We start from the raw sequence: 17,844 nt of genomic DNA, 5'->3' as shown, positions 1-17,844 counted from the left end.
GAGTACTCACGTGAATTCCGTGAGTTCTCTCCCCCACTGTCTCTTTTTTCACAGTCTCAGTCCAGTAGCACCACAAATTTACTAGGTCCTAATCTCCTGTTAATTCGCCCTGCCCAGATTCAGGTTTTTCTGCTAGGCTCAGGGCCAGTGCAGACCTGAGGTCGCTCTGCTTATGACGTATGTCCAAGATGGTGCCTGCTCTTTGTCTTGCTTGCCCTTGAGAGGTGAGCGGAGAGAGAGAAACCCGTGTCTGTACCAGTCACCTTTTTTTCCTTTTTTTTTTCTCACTCTCTCTCTTCCAGTTAGCCTGGTGAACTCCCCCCCCGGGGGGTCGTTCCCTCTAGTCTCCTCTCTCCGCTTGCCTGCCGGTGTCTTGGGCTATTGAGGTTCGGCTCACCTCACGTTCCAGCGCTGGTGTGTTGAGTCTGCCGCTGGTGTCCCGAACTGTGGGCTCCCACGCTCTCCACGCATGTCCGCTGTGAATCACGCGTTCTGGAAGAGTTTCTTCTCCTGTTTCCTCCCCTACTCTTCCTTGAACCTGCAGTATCTCCACTTTTATTAAACTATCTCTCCCCGGACTATCAGTGTGCTCCCTTCCTATTCCGCCATCTTGCCTCCTAGGATGATATTTGTCTTTTGAGCACTGGCTTATTTCACTGAGAATAATGGCTTCCTGATGCATACACTTTGTTGTAAAAGAAATGATCTCATTCATTTATACAGCTGAGTATTTTTGCATAGTATATATATGCCACATTTAATTTAACCATTATTCAGTTGATGAACCTCTATGTTGATGCCATATCTTAGCTATTTTGAATAGAGCTGCAATAAACATGAGGTGCAGATAAATCTTTCTTATGCTGATTTCATTTTATTTGTGTAAATTTGCAGGAGTTGGATGGCTGTGTATATGGTAGAACTATTTTCAGATTTCTTAAAAATTGCCATATTGTGTTCCCTATTGGTTGTACTAGCTTACAATCCTACCAGCAGTGTATTAGATTATTACTCTACACATACCAGTCTAAATGAAGAGAGGTAAACTTCATCCTGGTTTTGGTTTGCATTTCCCTGGTGGCTAATGATCTTGAGCATTTTTACATTTGTCTAGACCATTTAAATGTCATCCTTCATAAAATGTCTATTTATCCTTTGCCCATTGCTTGACAACATTGTTTTGTTGTTGTTGTTCTTGAACTCTGTAAATTCTGGATATTAGACCTTTATCCATTGCATGATTTGCAGATATTTTCTTCTGTTTCCTTGGTTGCCTCTGCACTTTGTTGAGTGTGTACTTTGCAGTGCAAAAGCATCTTAGCTTAATGTAATCCTGCTTGTCTATTTTTGCTTTGACTGCTTTTGCATCTGGGAAATTTAGCAAGAAGTCATTGTCTATGCTAATATCTTGCAGAGCTTTCCCAATGTTCTCATCTAGTAATTTGAGGATATCAGGTTATTGGTTTAGATAATTTATCCATCTATAGTTGATTTCTGTATAAATTGTAAGGTTATGGTTTCATACTTATTCATGCGGAGTCCAAGCTTTCCAGCACCCTTTGTTGAAGAGATTATCCTTTCCCCAAGTATTGATCTTGGCTCTTTTGTGAAAGATCAGTTTGTTGTATATATATATGTATTAATATCTCGAGTTTCTACTCTAGTCCATTGGTCTGCATGTCTATTTTTGCTCCAGCATCAGGCTTTTTTGATTCTAACTGATACGTATTTTTTTCTTGACACCTGAAACTGATCTTCTGGCTTTATTTTATTCTTTAGGTTGCTTTAGCTATTCAGGATTTCTTGTACTTCCTTATGAATTTTAGCATCTTTTTTTTCTTTATGTCAGAAGAATGTCATTGGTATTTTGATTGGAATCATATTGAATCTGTAAACTGCTTTCAGTTGTATGGACATTTAGATTATTCTAATTCTTCCAATCCATGGACGTGGCAGATATTTCCATTCTCATGTGTTCTTCTATCTCTTTTAAAATGTTTTGTAATTTTCATTGTAGAGTTATATTACCTCTTCAGTTAAGTTTATTCCAAGATGTTTATTTTTTACTATTGTGAATGGGACTGATCTTATATGTTCTTTCTCAGCCATAACATTGTCTTTTTTACAAATGCTATTCATTTTCGGGTATTGATTTTATATTCTGCAACTTTACCCAACTCTCTTGAGTCTCTTAGTGGTGTCTTTTGGCTTCCCTACTTATAAGAACATGTCTTCTGTCAACTGTCATCATTTGACTTCCTCCTTTCCAATTTGTTTCTCTTTGATTTTTTTTGCTTTCCTGGTGCCTCTAAGTAAAATTTCTAGAACTAAATTGAATAGCTATCAGGGAGTGGGCATTCTTGTCTTGCTAAATCTTAGTGGAAATGCTTCCAACATAAACCCACTCAATATGATGGTGGCTATGGGTTTGTCATAAACTACGTTGAATGTACTGATGAATGTTCCATCTATTCACAGTTTGCTTAAGTTTTTTTTAATCAAGGATGTATTTTATCAAGGATGGTTTATTTTCACTCTGATGATCGTTTCCTTTGTTGTGAATTATCTTCTTAGTTTGATATAAAGTTTCTCTAGTTTTTTTATTGCTTGTTCTTTGGGGAATCTTATCAAAAAGCCATTGCTTTTGTCAATGTCTTATCATTTTCTCTCTATTTTTTTCAATTGCAGGTCTTAAATTTACATCCATGATTGACTTTCAGTCGATTTTGTATAAGGTAAGAGGGGTAATAATCTAAGTTTAGTCATGTCCATATGGATATCCCATTTCCTCTGGACAATTTATTGAATAGACTATTCCTTTCCCAGTGTATTTTTGTTACCTTCATCAAAGATCCATTATGTGTAAATATATGTGTTTCTTTTTGGGAGTCACCATCCTATTACACTGGTCTATGCATCAGTTTTTATGCCAGGGTTTACCATACTTCTGTAGTCAGTATTGAATTCATGTGTTGTGACACCAGACTTATTCTCTTTCTCAAGATTTCTTTGTATATGTGGGGCTTTTGTTAATCTATATGAAGAAAATAAACTTAGGTTTGTTTTCTAGATATGTGGAGAATTCCACTGATTTTGGTGGAAAACATGTGGTATCTGCAAATTAACTTGGTTAGTATGGAAATGTTAGGAATTACTTCAATCTGAAAACATGAGAGTTCCTTTTGATCTCAGTTTCTTTTATGATGATTTTATAATTGTTTTTGTAGAGGTATTTTAGATCACAAGTTAAATTTCTTCTAGGTCATTTTATTTCTTATTGTGAATTTAATTTCTTCTATAATTTTTTTCAGTGGGTTCACAATACTGTAGGTATGTAAAACTGCTTCTGATTTTTTGTGTTTACTTTGCATCCTGCAAATCTACTAATGTCATTTACACTTCTAGTGTCCCATTGGTAAACTCATTCCATTTCTGTATAACCAAAATCAAGTCATCTGTAATACATATAATTTAAATTTCTTGTTTCCCATTTTTGTGTCTTTTATTTCCTTCCCTTGTCTACTTCTTTTGCCCAGACTTTACATTGAAATATTGAATAGAAGAGGAGAAACTGTGTTTCATTTTATGGTTCCAAATCATAGAGGAAATGCTTTCAGCTTCTTGGCATTCAATAGGATTTGGCTCTGGGATTCTCAAATGTAGTGTCTATTTTACTGAGGTATGTGCAGTCTATAAATATTCTCAATGTTTTTCTTAAGTTTATGTATAATTATACATAAAATATTTCTACATCTGTTTAGATGATTATGTTGATGTTTATTTATTTTTTTGACAGGCAGAGTGGACAGTGAGAGAGAGAGACAGAGAGAAAGGTCTTCCTTTTCTGTTGGTTCACCCTCCAATGGCCGCTGCGGCCGGCACACTGCGCTGATCTGAAGGCAGAAGACAGGTGCTTCTCCTGGTCTCCCATGCGGGTGCAGGGCCCAAGCACTTGGGTCATCATCCACTGCACTCCTGGGCCACAGCAGAGAGCTGGACAGGAAGAGGAGCGACCGGGACAGAATCCGGTGCCCCGACCGGGACTAGAACCTGGGGTGCTGGCACCGCAGGCAGAGGATTAGCCTAGTGAGCCATGGTGCTGGCCAATGTTTATTTTTGATTGATGTGAAATATTGGAAGTATGATTTACATTCATATTTTCTCTATCCCTAGGTTACATCTGACTTTATTATGATAGCTGAACTTTTTATATCTTTTTGGATTCCAAAATGGATTCTATTATGATGCAAATGTTGCACCTATATTCTATTATTAATTCTAATATGATGAGAGTGTTGAATCTATTCAACAAACACTCCTGTCTATTTTTTTAATTTGAAAACAGAGAATCAGAGACAAACAGGGATCTTCTATCTGCCAGTTCATTTTAGGAAATGCTGGACTAATATGATGTGTTTGAAAAGGTTCCCTCCCTATCAATCTTTCGAATAGTTTTAGAAAAATTGGTCTTTTTCAAAATTTGATGATATTTGTAGTGTGAAATTTGGGGCTGAACTTTGATTTGAACAATTTATTTGTGGTTTAATGATGTCGGTCTATTCAGGTATGTTATATCATCCTGGCTCAGTTTTGGTAAGCTATATGTATCCACAAAGTAAACTTTTAAAAATTTTATCATTTATAGTTATTGTTAATATTCCATTATATATCTGGGATATCCATTGTGGTATTTTCTCTTATATTTTGATTTTATTTACTTGAATATTTTAATTTTTAAATATTTATTTATTTGAAAGAGTAACACAGAGAGAGGAGAGGCAGAGAGAGAGAGAGACAAAGAGGTACAGAGACAGAGAGAGGTCTTCATCTGCTGGTTCCCTCCTCAACTGGCCCCAATGGCCAGAGGTGTGCCAGTCCGAAGCCAGGAGTCAGGAGTTTCTCCCAGGTGGGTGCAGGTATGCAAGGACTGGTACCATTTTCTACTGCTTTCCCAGGCTCTAGCAGAGGGCTGGATCAGAAGTGGAGCAGCTGGGACACAAACCAGTGCTGATATGGGATGCCGGCACCACAGGTGTTGGCTTTACCTGCTTTGCCACAGTGCAAGCCAATAAATGTACTTTTTAAAACCTAGCTAAAGTACTCTTTCTTCTATTAAAAATCAGAAATTCATTTCATTATTTTTAATGTTAATATTCCATTTCTGCTCAGTTATTAATTTCCTCTTTGATTTCTTCTTGTTTTCTAGGATTCTTGAGATGGATACTTAGGTTGTTTATTTGATATCTTTCTGTTTATCTGTTTAACCACAACAATCCATTTTTTAAAATTTCTGTATTTCTGATAATAACACTGGCCTTCTAATTGACTGCCAAAAAATGTAGGCAGAGACAAGAGGGTATTACCATGCTCTGGCTGGCACAACACAATACTGTAGTCTATGTGGTTTGAAAGATAACAGTTTTCTTCTTGTGGTTCTAGAGAATGAAAATTTAAGTGCAAGGTAATAGCAGGGTGGTTTCTCTTGAGGCTTCTCTCTATCACACAGCTACCACCTTGAATCCTTACAAGAGATTTCCTCTGCCCATGTGAATTCCTGTTTATAGGACCATAGTTCAGGTTGAATCAGAGCTTCACAATTGTGATACTATTTATGTTACAGCCAATATGGTGAGGTTCACCTAAGACACTGAAAATTTTTAAGTAGGGTACCTCAAAACTTTTTTCTGCTTTTGATAATTTTGAACATATGTGAAGTGTAATATATACTTACAATATTTAGGTCTTTGATCCATCTTGATTGGATATTTGTCTATGGTGTAAGGTGGGGACTTGTTTTATGCTTCCACGTGAGGAGATCAGTTTTCCCAACAGCATTTGTTAAAGAGGGTGTCATTGATCCATTGATTAATTTTAGCCTCTTTTTCAAATATAAATTTGTTATAGAAGTGTGGATTGATTTCTGTAGTTTCTGTTCTGTGATGTTGGTATACATATCTGTTCCTATGCAACTCCTAGACTGTTTTTGTTATAACTGCCTTATAGTATGTCTTGAGATCTGGTATTTTAAAGCCTCCAGGTTTGTTTTTTAATGTAAGATTGCTTATATGTTCAGAGTCTCTTGTGTTTCCATATGATATAGCATCATTTTATGTGGATTATGAAAAATTGTCATTGGTATTGTGATTAGGATCATATTTAATCAATAAACTGCTTTCAGTATTGTGGACATTTTGATGATATTCATTCTTCCTATCCTGAACATTGAAGATTTTTCAATTGTTGTATATTCTGTTTCTTTTCTTAATGTTTTGTTATTTTCATTATAGAGTTCTTTGATATCCTTGGTTAAATTTACTCAAAGTGCTTTTGTTTTTTTGTAGCTTTTGCAAATGGGATTGATCTTAGAAACTCTTTTTCAACCATGGCATTGTCTGTGTATAGAAAGGCTATTGATTTTTGTGTGTTAATATTATATTCTGCTACTTTACATACTCTTTTTTTAAGTTCTAATAGTCTCTTAGTGGACTCTTTCAGTTTCCCTGTATAGAGAATCCTGTTAATTGCAAATAGGAAAAGTCTGAATGCCCACTTTCTAATTTGTATTCCTTTGATTTCTTTTTCTTATCTAATGGTTCTGTCTAAAACTTCTGGGAGTATATTTTTTGTCTTTTTAAACAATAAAATTATGAGATGATTTAATATAAAACTGCATGATGAGACACTAGAGGTATATGATGAAATATTTTTCATAATGGATCTAAAATGACTAGTGTTTATGTCAGGCATTGTTTTGCAATGTGTTTGGCCACTGCTGGCATCTTATATTGTAGTACCACTTTGTGTCCATTCTATTAATGTACCAGGGAAGGCAATGGAACATCACCCAAATGCTTTGGTATGTGTCATTATAGAAGATGTAGATGGAATTACTTGCTCTTGCCTATGTCCTTGCCCAGATCTGTTTGTTTCAGCCTTTTAGGAAGTGAGCCAAAAAAATAGATGCTTCATCTGTCTGTCTCTTTCTGTCTTTCCTTTCTCTTCATTTCTCTGCCTTTCAATAAGTAAATATTTAAAAAGAAAATACTAAATTCAGTTCATAATCCTTGAGGGTGTCTTAATTAGCTAGATTCACCAGATTCACTCTTTGGTCATCACTCTATTTATACCACATGGCTTATGTATAATCTTCTGTATTCAGTACAAATTAATGACTACAGCTTCTGTATTGACTCAGAAGAATCAGATAAATGAGTAGCTTAAAATGAGCTAATTATTGGTGAGTTTTATAATATTGGAGTTCCTCATGGAATCCGTATCTCCATTGCCCATAGGAACAACTCCTGTTGCTGAAGTATGTGATCAGAATGAATAACTCCTAGAAAAGGACATGAGAACTCACAAAATCCATGGTGCTGAGCTATGTTTGTTAGATCGTCAGATTAATATGTGGAAAGATGGATTTCAATGGTTTTGAACTAATTCCTGGAGACTGGAACTTTTGTTTTGTGCGATGAATTTAAAATGCACCCACCATAAGACTCAATATTTTATTCCAGTATATGTTTTATAGTATTTTTCTGAATTCTGGAATATGACCCATGGATGGCACACTAATTATTTTATTAGGTAACAGCAAATAACTTTTTATGGATTAAATGTAAGTTGCCATAGGAATATTAGGTTCTTGTTTAAGTTCTTAAAGTACAATAGCATCATTTTTTCTTTTCTCCATATTCTATGCATGCATGGTAACAAGCAGATGTGTGTTTAGTACTACAGTATAATTATCAGAACTTAAAGCAAAAGTAAAAGATATTAATCATCATAAAATCCTGTTCTCACATTTGAGTTTATCCATTTTTAACACATGCCTTTCAAATATGAGTTTGTCACTCTAAGATTTAACCACCAGAGTTCCACTTGGTTATTGTGTGTTTGAAGATGAATTCTTTTGTATCATGTGTTTTGTCTTATAGTGAAGCTGTTTACCTAAGAAATACACCAATCATTCTTCTTGTTTCTTTCTTTTTATCTCAAAGAAACATTTTATTTAAGGAGTACAAATTTCCTAAGTACAACTTTAGGAATATAGTGATTATTCTCACTAACTGCCCTCCCTCTTCCACTCCCACACCACTCCTCCTTACTTGCCCATTCCCAGTTCCATTCTCCATTAAGATCCATTTTCATTTGACTTTATACATTGGAACCCAACTTTTAAAGTACAGATTGCAACAATTTGTGCACACACAGACACACACAAACACAAACTGAGAATTAGTTTTACAGTTAATTATAATACAAGTCATTACTGACAGAAGTCCTGCATGGAGAGTATGCACACAGTGACTCCTGTTGTTAGTATGATATCAGTGATCACCCAAGATTCTTGTCATGAGCTGCCTAGCCTATGGAAGCCTTTCCAATCCACAATCTGTGTCAGTATCTTGAAAAACCCACAAGCAAAGCACAAGTACTCTCCTCCTGTCAGAGAAAACTGCATCCCTCCTTTATGGCCACTTCTTCCCACTGGGGCTCTCTCACAGAGATTCCTTCATGTAGAACATTTTTTTTACCACATTGTCTTGGCTTTCCATGCCTGAATTGCTCTCATGGGCCTTCAGCCAGACCAGAATGCCTTATGGGCTGATTCTGAGGACAGAGTGTTATTTAAAATGATTCTCATTTTATGTGTCTGCTGTGTGGACTGCTTCCCATGTCAGAATATTCTGTACTTTTTAATTCTATTTATGATTATTACCAGAGAGTTGATCTTATTTATATGATACATTTAACATACAATCCTATATATTTATCACTTTAACACTTAATATGGGCTCTTTAACAATTAAGATGGCATTTTTACCACCCAGTTTAATGGGATTTGGGGTCCTATGCCAAGATTTTAAACTACACCAGTAGAAGTAAGTCTGTAGGAAAGTATGCAGAATGATACAGCTTCACAGTTACAAAGTTGCTCCTTCCTGTGTTATTCTCACTATTATGTTTAATGAGATCTATTTTCAATTGACTTTATACACATATTATTAAATCTATGTTAAGTAAAGCATTCAACAAATAGTATGAAAAAGGGAACAAGAAACTGTTCTTCAATAGTCAAGACCAGGGGTGTTCAAGTCATTGCTTCTCAAAGTGTCAGTTTTACTCTTACAGACTTCCTTTTAGGTGCTCTATTAGTTATCACAGATCAGGGAGAATATATGGTCTTTGTTACCTAGGGACTGCCTTATTTCACTCATTATGTTTTCCAGATTCATCAACTTTGTTGCAAATGATCAGATTTCATTTGTTTTTACCATTGTGTAGTATTCCATAGAGTACATATCCCATGATTTCTTTATCTAGTCTTTAGTTGGTGGGCATTTAGGTCAATTCCATGTCTTAGCTATTTTGAGTGCAGCTTTAATAAACATCAAGTTACAGATAAAATTTTTATTTGCTTATTTCATTTCCATTGGGTAAATTACCAGGATTGAGAATGCTGGGTCATATGGTAGGTCTATATTCAGATTTCTGAAGTATCTCCAAACTGTCTTCCATATTGGTTTTACCAGTTTACATTCCCACCAACAGTGGGTTAGGATACATTTTGCCCCACATTCTTGTCAGCATTTGCTGTTTGTTGATTTCTGCATGAAAGCTATTCTCACTGGGGTGAGGTGAAAACTCAGTATGGTTTTGATTTGCATTTCCCTGATGGCTAGTCATCCTGGACATTTTTTTTCATTTGTCTATTGGCCAGTTGGATTTCCTATTTTGAAAAATGTCTATTTAATTCTTTTGCCCATTTCTTCACTGGTTTGTTTGTTTTGTTGTTGTGGAGTTTCTTGATCTCTTTATATATTCTGGTTATTAATCCTTTATCAGTTGCATTTTACAAATAATTTCTGCCATTCTATCAGTTGCCTTTTGAGTTTCCTGAGTTCTTCTTTTGCAGGACAAAAGCTTCTCAACTTCATTTAATCCCATTTGTTAGTCATGGTGTTGATTGCCAGTATCTCTGGTTTCTTTTCCAAGAACTCTTTGCCTGAGTCAATATCTTGCAGGGTTTCCCCAATGTTCTCTAATAATGTGATGTTATCAGTACATAGATTCACGTCTTTGATTATTTTGAATAAATTTTTGTGTAAGTTGTAAAGTAGGGGTCTTGCTTCATATTTTTGCATGTGGAAATCCAGTTTTCCCAGCACCATTTGCTGAAGAGACCATCTTTGCTAGAGGGATGTGTTTATGCTCCTTAGTCGAATATAAGTTGGTTGTACATGCTTGAATTGATTTTCCTTTGGAATATCCATACTTTTTAGTATCAAGCTGCCTTGATTATAACTACCTTGAAGCATGTCTTGAAATCTGATATTTTGTTTTATAAGATTACTTTAGCTATGCAAGGTATTCTGTATTTCTATCTGAATTTCAACATCTTTTTCTACATCTGAGACAAATATCTTTGCTATTTTGATTGGTATCACTTTGAATCTGTAAATTAATTTTGGGAGAATGGACGTTTTGATAATATTTCTTCTTCCAATTCATGAACATGGAATTTTTCCATTTGTTGTATCTTACTCTATTTCTTTCTTTAATGTTTTGTAATTCACATTGTAGAGATCTTCGACATCCTTGGCTAAACTTACTCCAAGGTATTTGATTTTTTGTAGCTATTGTGAATGAGAATGATCTAAGAAGTTCTTTCTCAATCATAGCATTGTCTGTGTATACAAACACTGTTGATTTCTGTGTATTGTTATATATCGTGCTACATTACCAAACTCTTCTATGAGTTCAAATAGTCTCTTTTTGGAGTCTTTTGGATACCCTATAAATAGAACCATGTCATCTGCAAATAGGGATAATTTGACTTCCTCTTTACCAACTTGTATACCTTTGATTTTTTTCTTGCCTAATGGCTCTGGTTAAAACTTCCAGGATTATATTGAATAGCAATGTTGAAAATGTGCATCCTTGTCTAGTTCCAGATCTCAGTGGGAATACTTTCAACTTTTCTTCATTCAATAGGATTCTGGCTGTTTTTTGTCATCAATTGCCTTGATTGTGTCTAGGAATCTTTCTTCTATACCAAATTTGCACAGTTTTCATAATGAAAGGGTGTTGTATTTTATCAATGTTTTCTTTGAATAAATTGAGATAATCATTTGTTTTCTGTTCTTCAATTTGTTAACGTGATGTATCATATTGATTGATTTGTGAATGCTGAACCATTCCTGCATACCAGGGATAAATCCCACTTGGTCTGGGTGAATGATCTTTCAGATATTTGTTGGATTCCATTGGCTGGAATTTTATTGAGGATTTTTACATCTATCAGGTTGAGGTTACATTCTCTGAATACCCCATGAGCTGTAGCAAGTAAAATGGCAATGCCAAGGATCATTGTAGGAAAGAACTATGTGAAGATTTGTAAACTGGGTGGTGTCATTTGCAACAATTACTAGAAAGATATAGTATAATAAATGTCTATTGTATTCATTTTTCTATACAGCTGTGAGCAAAATACCCTGGTTGCAAGATGAATATATTCTATAATTTTCAGTGTATAACAGAAAATATGTTCTAATGAAACTAACAATATGAAGTGTTGTGCAGAACATTTGTAGTAATAGAACAGTAGTTAATGTCACACAAGTATTTTTCTATAGTATAGATTTTAGTGACAGCATTATGTTTTTCTGTGGCCTTTTGCAACCTGCTTGAACAATCATTCTTCAAATGACAAATTACTTCTTGGCAGTAATGTTTTGACTAAAATGAGTAGCAAGTAAATGTTTGTTTTAACATAATGATTACTTGCTGGTGCTCTTTCCAGGAGGTCTTCCTTGGCCCTTGTCATGTGTAAGGCTCTATTACTACCCAGGTTAGCTGATTGGTTTTGTTTCCACTGCTAATGAATTTGGTAATTTGTATTCATTTCTATCATGACCTTGCTCTGAGTCTAGGAGCAAATCAAACCAGTTCTCTCACATTTCCAATTTTTTTTCTCTTCCAGGTAAAGTCCTAGGGCCCACTAAATATTTCCAAGTCCAAAGAAAATGAACGGACCTTCAGTAAGTTATTTCTCAGTTTATATTATATTGTGATGTAGAAGGTTTATAAGTATAATTATTAAGATGGTGAAATAAATATGTGAAAACATAAAATTTTCATTATTATAAAATATTAAGACTATAAAACATGATAGCAAATTTGTTTTCAGTCTTTGTGATGCTATAACAGTGCTATGTTTATCACATTATTCAAATGGGAACACAGAATCTTCTAAATTATTGTAGGATATAAAGCCTGAATTTGTTTTTGTTGGTCTTATGGATGAAATAGTAGAAGGGGTTTAGTACCAACCTGATATAAACACTGAACTAGGAAGAAGTTACCTTGTGCTAGGAAGACAAATTACTGAATATGATTTTTTATGGGTGAATTGCTTGAATAGTGGGGTCCTAACAGCGTATTGGAGACTGAATGGGATTCATGAGCAGGGCCAGGAATGTGTCAGGGATAGAATCTGTAGCCATTTCTATTTTTTTTAGAATTCATTGCTTTATTTTCAAGGCAGAGTTACAAAGATAAAAAAGGGCAGAGGGAATGAATATGAGAATCTTCCATCTGCTGGTTCACTCCCCAAAGAATTACAATGGTCAGGGTTGAACAAGGTGAAAGCCAGGAGGCAGGAGGTCCATCTTTGTCTACCATCCAAGGCCAGAGGTCCTCTCCCAGTTCTTTCCTTGGCACATTACCGAAGGCTTGGATTTGAAGTGGAATTGTTGGGACTGAAAGCACCATCCATATGAGATACCAGCATTGCAGGTTGTGGCTTAACCTGTTATGTCTCAATGCCAGCTCCCATGGCAGGTCCTTAAAGAGCCCTCCATACATGTCTCTTAGGCTTTCTATAGATTTATATTGTGTTGCAGTCTTTCCAAAGTTACATATTAAGCCAAATTCTATTCATTTGTACTTCATGCTACTGAAAGTAGTTTTTGATTAAATTATTCATCAATACCATAAAGTGTAGTCAAAGCTAAAGATTATTTTATAGATTTTCTGTACTTGAATTTATTATACAATAAAATAAATTATGTATTTGAGAGGTAGAAAGACACAGGGAGAGTGAATTAAGCTAAGAAAGACAATAGTGGGGGCAGCACTGTGGTATAATGGGTTATACCACCACCTACAATGTGTAATTCCATATTTAGACTGGTTCAAGTTCTGTCTGCTTCAATTCCAACACAATTCCCTGCTAATGCACCTTGGGAAGTAGAAGAAGATGGCAAAATTGTTTGGGACCCTGCCACCTACTTGGGAAGCCTGGATGAAGCTCCTGGCTCCAGAATTCAGTCTGGCCCCGCCATGAATTTCGCAAACATTTGGGGAGAGAACCAGCAGACAGAATCTCTCTCTCTCTCTCTCTATCTCACTGTATTCCAAATAAATCACCCAAAAGAGAATATCAATTATAAACTGATTCATTCCTTGTAAATCGCACATGCTGGCAGTAGGCAGAAGCCAAGAGACAAGAATATAGTCCTGGATTCCAAAATGGGTACAGAAGCCCCATTACTTGAGTCATCACTAATGCCTCACAACATCTGTATTAACAAAACCCTGGAATCCAGAATGAATGCTGAGAGTCAAACTAAGCAATTTGAAGTAGAAATAGAGGATTTAAATGGGTATCATAAACCTAAATGTCTACCTTCTATTTTTTTCTCAACTACTGTATATGGATTTCTCCTGAATATTATTTCCTATTTCTATCATGACATCAGCAGTGGTTTCTTGTCATCTTCTTTTACAATTCTACTTTCGTCTCAATATTACCTATCCAAATATTCCATACACTCTCCATTCACACATCCTGTAGTTCTTTACAGATCTGACCCTCTTGGTTATGACACCCCTGCTTCATTCCCAGGGTAGGCCCTCCCACAGGTTTCAGAACATAGTTGCTATACCCTGTAGAATATTTATTTGTAGTTATCCAATTTGGAATTTATGCTGAACATATCTAAAATGAAAGCCACATTATTCATTTCTCTATGTACTTTTATAAAGTATTACTATGAGCTAGCCTTGGCCAAATCATCAAAATGGAAAGCCAAGACACTCTGGGGGAAAAAAAAACTAAATGAAAGATCTCCACGAGTGAGATCCCAGTGGAAAGAACGGGTCATCAAAGAAGGAGGTACCTTTCTCTGAAGGGAGGAGAGAACTTCCACTTTGACCATGGCCTTGTCTAAATGTGATCAGAGTCGGTGAACTCAGGGGGCTTCCATAGCCTTGGCAGCTCATGACAAGAGCCTAGGGTGATTACTGATGCCATAAACAAGAGTGTCAATTTGTTAAGTCAACAACAGGAGTCACTGTACACTTACTCCTCATGTAGGATCTTTGTCCTTAGTGTGCTGTACATTGAGATTTAATGCTATAACTAGTACTCAAACAGTAGTTTTCACTTTATGTTTCTGTGTGGGAGCAAACTGTTGAAATCTTTACTTAATGTATGCTAAACTGATGTTCTGTATATAAAGAGAATTGAAAATGAATCTTGATGTGAATGGAAGGGGAGAGGGAGTGGGAAAGGGGAGGGTTGCGGGTTGGAGGGACGTTATGGGGGGGGAATCCATTGTAATCCATAAGCTGTACTTTGGAAATTTATATTCATTAAATAAAAGTTAAAAATAAAAAAGAAAAAACATAGGATAGCAGAAAAAATGGGATTTTTTTCTAAACTCCCATTTTTCATTTCTTTTTTTTTTCATAAAAACAGTTTATTTTAAAGACTTTGAATAGGGCTTTAGCATTTCATTTTCAGATTCTACCAAGAAGACAATTAGTGCATTTAGTGTATTTTAATCCATAATGAAATTTGTTCTACATCCACCACTGGTTGAGTACCTGTTACCTGAAATGCTTAGAATCAAAAGAATTTCAGATTTGGGAATTTTTCAGATTTTGCATAATGAGGTACCATGGTGAGAGGACCCAACTCAATACAAAATTCATTTATGCTTAATATATACATGCAAGCTGGAGACTATTTTTTAATATGTCTAGCATTCTGACCATGATCCATCATCATAGGACAGGTGTACAATTTTCCATTTGCAGCTTCCTGTCAATGCTTAAAGTTTCAGATCTGAGAGCACTCTGGATTTTCAGCTTAGCTGAAACCTATTCTATATATACTGTTGGGCAGGGTGGAGGAAGACATAGCTCAAAGGTTTTAATGGAATACTATATTATTGGATTTTTCCAAGAATTTGAACAGAGATTTTCATATGAATACAATTTCACAAAGGTTACAAATATATACCAACCTACAACTGAAGGAATTATTCAGTATTTTACAGTTTTTCTAAAAATCTAGCTCCACAATCACTTTCTTTTCTTAAAAAATAAAATATCCTACCATATACTATGAAAGTCCACATTTCTCTGCAAATGCATACAATCTTAATAGTAAGATCCGAAATGAGGAGCACTGCTATCCGCAGATGACGGTGGAGGTGGCAGCGGGGGTGGGGGAGGGGGTGGGGGCAGGGAGTAGGGTAAGTTGAACATTGGATGAGGGGCCACGTTAGGTGCAGCCCAACCCATGTTTACAGATGGGAGCTGGGGCGGCGGTGGTGGTGGGGGAAGTGAAAAATTATGCATGTCAAACACTGGAGGAGGAAAGGGGTACTGTGGAAGCATTTCTAAAGTCATCTTTTTTCAAATACTTGTACTTTTACTTTTTTGTTATGAAATACTTATTTTATATCTGAATACACTCTCTAAAAATGGAAGTAAACACACATATCATTATATTCTTAGAATTATCTGTGAACTGCATTAAATCTATTCTCCTGATATTTGTAAAATAGAATATAAATTATAAAGACTGCTTTTAATTTAAAAATTGAGAATTACTAATTTTAGCAAACATCTCAAGAATGTATTGCCTCAGTGCTGAGCTTTATCTCTACTCAGATGGGGTGAAAGGCTTAGGAGTCAGTAGGGGAAAGCAGTCAGTTGTTAGGACATGCGAGTGAACCAGACTCAAAATCAAGTACATGAAAAAAGGAGACCTAGAGCATGAGCATTTGTCCTGGTGACTAAGATGGTGAGTCTTTGTCACTAGCTTAAGTTGCCATTTTGCATACCCACATACTATATCAGACTGCTTGACTTAGTTTCCCACTGTTCACTTTTTTTCCTTTTCCTCTGAATGTGTGTCCTGAGAGGCAGTAGATGATGGCTAAAATATTTGAATCCCTACCTCCCAAATGGGTGACTAAATTAAGTTCCAATATCCTGGTGTATTTTTGGATGAAGTGATTTTTGGGGGAATGAATTGGAAAATGAAATATTCTCTCTCTCTCTCTCTCCCTCTCTCCCCCTCTCTCTCTCCCCCTGTTTCCCTCTCTTTCTTCCTCCCTGTCTCCCTCTCTCCATTTGAATCAATATGAAAACAAGTCAATAAAATTTTAGCAAATATACCTCTGTCATCACCTGAATTCCATACAGAGTGTGTGTGTTTATTTCCTGAATTTGCTTCTAATTCCAGATTCCTGCTAATACAGATGCTAGGAGACTGCAGGTGATAACTCAGTGCTTGAGTCTCTGTCATCAGCATAAGATACCCAGCCTGGCACAGCCTTGGTTTTTTGTAGGAATTTGGGAAGTAAAGAAGATGATGGGATTTCTATGCCTCTGTGTCCATGTCCCTCTCTTTCTTCTTTCTCTGTCTCTGTCTCTCTCTCTCTGTGTGTTTAAAATAAAAGAAAGTGAATAAGAATACACTTTTAGATATGCTTTGTACATTTTGCGCCCCACACAAATGTATACATGATTCTTTCTATATTTTGATATAATATGAAAATGTATGTTTCAACCCCCACAAAAATGGTTGTCATGTTTTCAAGCTCTTTTAAAGTTTGTATCATCATATTTCATTGGTTACATCTAAATTAGTATTAAAAATAGATGTATACATCTATAATTGCAAAAGATTATGGATGAAGACTCTGGTGAATAGTTTGTTAAAATCAAATATTTTGTGATAAAAGTATAACTTACCACTTGACTTTTTAAACTGAATTTCTGTGTCAGTAAGCCTATACACATTCTTTTGCAAAAATAAACACCATCCCTCTAATTTTTTTTAATCTCCCCAGGTAAAATTTTGTGTGCTTCAAACACTAAATTCCTATCCCCCTCCACCACAGACCATGGAAGTCGCTTCTCTACTTTATATCTCTATGAATTTGTCTCCTCTAGTAACCTCGAATAAGTTGAATCACACCATATTTATCATTTTGTAATGGCTTATTTCATGTTACCAGTATGCCTTCACAGTCAGTCCATATTGTACTATTTGTCAAAAAATTTTAGTAAAGCTCTCTAATACATCACCATCTGCTGCAATGGTTTGGATATCATCATTTATTGGGAATAAATCCAATTTGAGATGTGAAGAAGATGGAAATTTAATCTTACAGTAGTGTTTAGAGGTAGAACCTTGTGAGGTGAGTAGGATTAGATTGGATCATCATGTTGGGTCCCTCAGGATTGCTTGGATACTGAAAGATTTAAAAGATGGAGGCCATGCAAACATTTCTACATTCCCATCCCCTTCTTTCTGATGTCCTACATCGCCTATGAACTTTCTGAGTGAGAAAGTGAACACCATCGGCAGGCCTTCAGTACTGTCGGCCATATTTTCTGCATCATTTTACATTTACACCAGTAATGCATGATGATTTGATTTGTCTAATATTGTGAACAGTTGTTTTATAACAGACATTACAATGGATATAAAGTGGTATTTCACTGTGATTGCTATTTGCATTCGCCTAATGATAA

General features: G+C 35.7%; 1 long non-coding RNA gene across 1 annotated transcript in view; it reads left to right on the top strand.

The window, feature by feature from the left end:
• Positions 1–16,944, top strand: part of LOC149123459 (uncharacterized) — a 40,046-nt gene extending 23,102 nt beyond the window's left edge. Inside the window, exons 2-4 of the long non-coding RNA XR_016216695.1 lie at positions 2,689–2,735; positions 11,987–12,044; positions 16,547–16,944. This is a non-coding gene — a long non-coding RNA (uncharacterized LOC149123459). The remainder of the gene's footprint in view (positions 1–2,688; positions 2,736–11,986; positions 12,045–16,546) is intronic.
• Positions 16,945–17,844: the final 900 nt, after the last annotated feature.

The sequence above is a fragment of the Oryctolagus cuniculus genome, chromosome 11, assembly GCF_051225735.1.
Source record: "Oryctolagus cuniculus isolate XC-2025 breed Fujian yellow rabbit chromosome 11, ASM5122573v1, whole genome shotgun sequence".
In the NCBI taxonomy this organism is placed as follows: Eukaryota; Metazoa; Chordata; class Mammalia; order Lagomorpha; family Leporidae; genus Oryctolagus; species Oryctolagus cuniculus.
Note: the sequence above shows the minus strand (reverse complement) of the source record. Positions and strands in the feature narration are given on the sequence as shown.